We start from the raw sequence: 4624 nt of genomic DNA on the forward strand, positions 1-4624 counted from the left end.
ATGTGTCCAATGTTGTACTAGTAATTACAACTCTGAAGACTTCAATATCATCATCTGAGAATTAGAAATCCAAGTAGTTTCACTTTATGGAATTATTGTGAGGATTAAATTAGATATCATAGGTAAAGTACTTGGAAAAACAATCAACATTTGGAAAATTCTGCCTGTTATTTTCTCATGTGGTGAATTCTAACATTTTTACTGTGATTTTTATTGTGTCTCTTTATGATATGCAATGTGATGTATTGGTATTCATTGCATTGATCATTTTTCTGTCACTATGAGGAAAACACTTGCAAAGAAAATTTCTGAGGAGGAAACTATTATATTGACTGATGGTTTAAGAGAACACAGTTTAAGATCAGATGTCTCCATTGTTTTTAATTATATTTTTATTATCTTAACTAATTGTACAAGGGAATTTCCATTAAATAAATCATGTTTTTAAGTATAATGGATCTTTATATAACTTTCTCTACCCTTCTAAACCTCACCACACTTTAATTTTTTCTAGTTTCATACTATCTGCATTGAATATTATGTCTTCACTTTCTTCCTCCATAACTCTCTTTATTCCTTCCCTTTGACTTGCCCTCACATCTTCCAAGTGATAGTTTCCTGGTATTCATTTTGTTGGATTAAAAGTTCAATTTTATAAAAAATTACATCTCTTAAATACTCCTTTACAAATAGCATGATTTGGTTAATATTGCTGTGTAAACTTGTATAAAGTTCTAGCTTCCAAATATGAGACAGAACGTGGTTCCTTTGTGTGTTGGACTCTGACTTCGTTTACTTAACGTATTTTTAGATATAGCCATTTCTTTGCAAATAACGTAACAGTCTTCATAATGGATAGGTACAATACACTTATGTATATATGACACACTTTTGCCAACCATCCCTCCGCCAAAGGGCATCTGGGCTGTTTCCATAACTTGGCTCCGGTGAATAGTGCAGTAGTGAGCATGGTTGGGAAAGTGATTTTACTGTAATCTTTTGGAAGAATTCATCACTATCTTTCTGGGAGAAATCCTCTAGCCAGTTTTCCAGCACATCCTTCCCTTCATCTCCATCACAACGTATTGCAAGTCCTCAAAAACACACTACCCCATACAGGTCTCAATAAGCTAAAACCACACTGCCCATATTCTTTCAATACATTTTAATAATTGCATATAATTTAGTGAGAACCTTCTATGTACTTTCCTAATGTGGGAATGAGTGACATAACAACAGATTAAAAGTAAGAAATATGCAATTTAAATAATTATTATCATATTTAAAATCTTTTTCAGCTCTGACTCATAGCCTCACTTACTATTATTTTAATCTTTATTTGATTACTTCATCTATCCCCTAAAATATAATAGGTGAGTTAAATACAAAGGCAAAAAGTATGGTTTGATTTTGACACTCAGGTGTGAGGATGCACAATATGGGCAAATAGATGGATTGGAATTAATAGCAATTATCCATTTTGTTAAAGTAGAGATAGTTTTCCCAAACTGATTCTCACAATTCATATTCCATTCAACAAAAAGAAACGTGTAACAATTCCCTTTGTTTTGCTTCTCATTAACTTTTGTTTCCATTTTATTTTTTAATGAAGTATGATTTCATAAATCTCCTGTAGATGCAAAAATACGTTAATATATTTCTAACTGTATGCATTGATCTGTGCTTACACACATATATTATACATGTTACAATGATAATTTATAACTTCTGTAACTATACAATTTACTAAATTATTAAAAACATCGACGTCTCATGCCTGGAATACTGGTTACTCAGGAGGCTGAGATCTGATGATCATGGTTTGAAGCCATCCTGGCAGGAAAGTCCATGAATCTCTTATCTCCAAACAACCAACAGAAAATCAGAATTGGAACTGTGGCTCAAAGTATTAGAGTGGTACATTCAGAGTAAAAGCTCAGGGACCTCAGCCAGGCTCTTAGTTCAAGAACTACAATCTACCCAAAAAAGTCTATTTACACCTGTGTAAGTAGAGTATTTCCATCACCCAAATGCACATTCATGCTCATTTGCAAGGTAACTCTGTTTTGTCTGAAGTACCACTAAACATTATCACTAAAGTAGCTTTGGAACATTGGTTCATTCTATCTCTTTCATGGATTTTTCTAGACTCAAATACTCAAGTGTTACAATTGTTTTAATTATTTAAAATCATAGCTTTTTTATTTAACACCCCTAATATTAGAGTTTGAATTGAGTGTTTTCTGCCCCTTCAATGGGTGTTCTTACCACTTTGTCATGCCCCCAGCCCTAAGTTATCCTGATTATTTTTTAGCTAGAAACTGGCCTCCTACTTGTGTATGAACTTGGCCTCAGTCCACTTGATGGTATTCTTCCTGGATTTTAGAATAACAGGTGCATGGAATTGTGTAGAGAACTTTCTGTTCAGTCTGGGCTTTAGCCACTGTCCTCACAACAGTGCACACCCATGTAGTTACGAATTTCATAAGCTTGTCATAGCTTATTTTTTTTACGTCTTTCATTTCCTGCAGATTCTTGAGTATTGAATTAATTTGTGATTTCTTGGGTTGTTTTGTTTCATTTGAATCTATGTGTTGAGTTGTTCCTCACTTTTCCTTTTGTTTCTTTCCCTCAAGTTCTTTCCTAAAGTGCTGAGAAACCAATTCTTTGTCAAGATAGTCAGGGTGAACGTTATTTATTCCAAAGCAATTTCAGGATCTATGAATGGTATAAACATGCTAAGCGCTGAGAAGGATGTTTTATTTTCACGGCAGTTTTTGGCATTCACAGACAGATCATGAAATATATGAAGAAAATAAAACTACAGATGAATGCCAGGAGGAGAATAAGCTATTATTAATTGTTTGACAGAGGTTTCTCTTCTAGTGAAAGAAATATATTGCTTGATGCAGGATTTCACATAATCATATTGCTAGGAGGAACCTAAACAATCATCTAATACTGCAGAATTGAGAGTGATGAATTGACTTCCTGAATAATTTACTTTTGGGTCAAATAAAACAAAGCTTCTAAAAAGAGTGTAGATTTTAGAGAAACATGATGAATTTTATGCAAATAGGTCCTTAGCTGATTTTGTTAATTTGTGAATTAATACAGGGAAATAAAGTACAGTAAGGTAAAAAACAATAAAGAACTTCACATTGAAATACTCATTTGTGTTTGCATATGTGTGCATGCATGTGCGTCCTCGCACACGCACATGTGCATGTGCTCATGCATGCATTAATCATTCTTGAGGCTTGATAGTGCCTGGGAACTATTCCTCAGCTTCTGTGCCCAAGGATAGTGGTCTACTATTTCAGCCATTGCTACAATTCTGTTTTTGTTTTTTTTTTTTTTTTGAGATAATCGATTGTATTGTCATAATTGAACAGTGGTCTTCAGATATCAGAATCCAGAGTAGCAAGCTAAGCTTATTCAGCCTCTAAGTAGCTAGTTAAAATTCTGCCTATCCTCTGTGCTTCTCTGCTCTTTTAATCTTTTCCTGAGGTATTCAAAAGCCTAAGTCATATATATGACTAGTTGCTTTAAAAATAGTCTTACTACTTGGCACCAGGGGATCCCATGCGTACTCTTAACTACTTAGGAGGCTTGAGAACAGATCCCAAGCCAAAACTTTAGTGGACTTACTTCTCAATCTATATCTGGGTGAATTGGATCATTTCCACCATCCTGCACTATCTAGAGACTAAGATTGGAAGGACTGTGGATCCAGGCCTGTCAAGATAGCAAGCAGACAGGTTGGTGTGCAACTCTGATGCCATTGATGATGGGAAGGCTAAAAGGACAGATCAGGGGCATGTTCTTGTGGAAAGGGAACCCCTATCATAAAATTAAGCACTGATATGATGCCGGCCTGCAAGAACAATATACCCCAGGTTGAAATACCCACATTTTCCCACAACCAAAATAGGTATGTACATTAACATCCAAAAACTTAATACAATCTGTTCATTGCTCTAATATCAGCTTTATCTGATTATCATATGATGTAACAGAATAGTTTCTTCATTAAACATATGATAATTTAAAAATACCTAGAAATTTCTTTCTCACTTAGTAAGTGCAAATGAATGGCAAATTGCCTCATTTCTTACATATTTGACTACCACTATACATTCGTCTTATGATTACTAGTAATATATTCTGATTTATTAGTTTACTTTGTAACAGTTTTTAAACTTTTGCTTTACTGCTGAAGTTGAAGTATTTAACTAGTATCATCAAAGTATATTCCGTGGGTATTTAGGGCAGTTTTTTACAAAGTTTTTAACCAATGGCTTCTAAGAATTCTTAATTGGTATATTATTTGGTTTATTTTTAATTTAAATTTAATTTTATTATAATGGTAATATTCACAGGGGTTACAGTTACATAAATGAGGCAATGAGTACATTTCTTAGGGAAGGAACATTGTTATATCTCCAATCGATATTTTTGTACACTCAAAACAAGAACTACTGATGCTTTTGCTGTTGCTATTGATCAATGGGTACTTTTGCTTTCTTTGTTCATGCATTTTCATTATAAAGTTGATATACAGAATGTTTACACTTAGGTCAACTGAAGAGTGCACTTCATTTTCTTTTCTTTTATTTTGGGG

Source organism: Dipodomys spectabilis, unplaced genomic scaffold, assembly GCF_019054845.1.
Source record: "Dipodomys spectabilis isolate Male_0828 unplaced genomic scaffold, ASM1905484v1 ptg000327l, whole genome shotgun sequence".
Lineage (NCBI taxonomy): Eukaryota > Metazoa > Chordata > Mammalia > Rodentia > Heteromyidae > Dipodomys > Dipodomys spectabilis.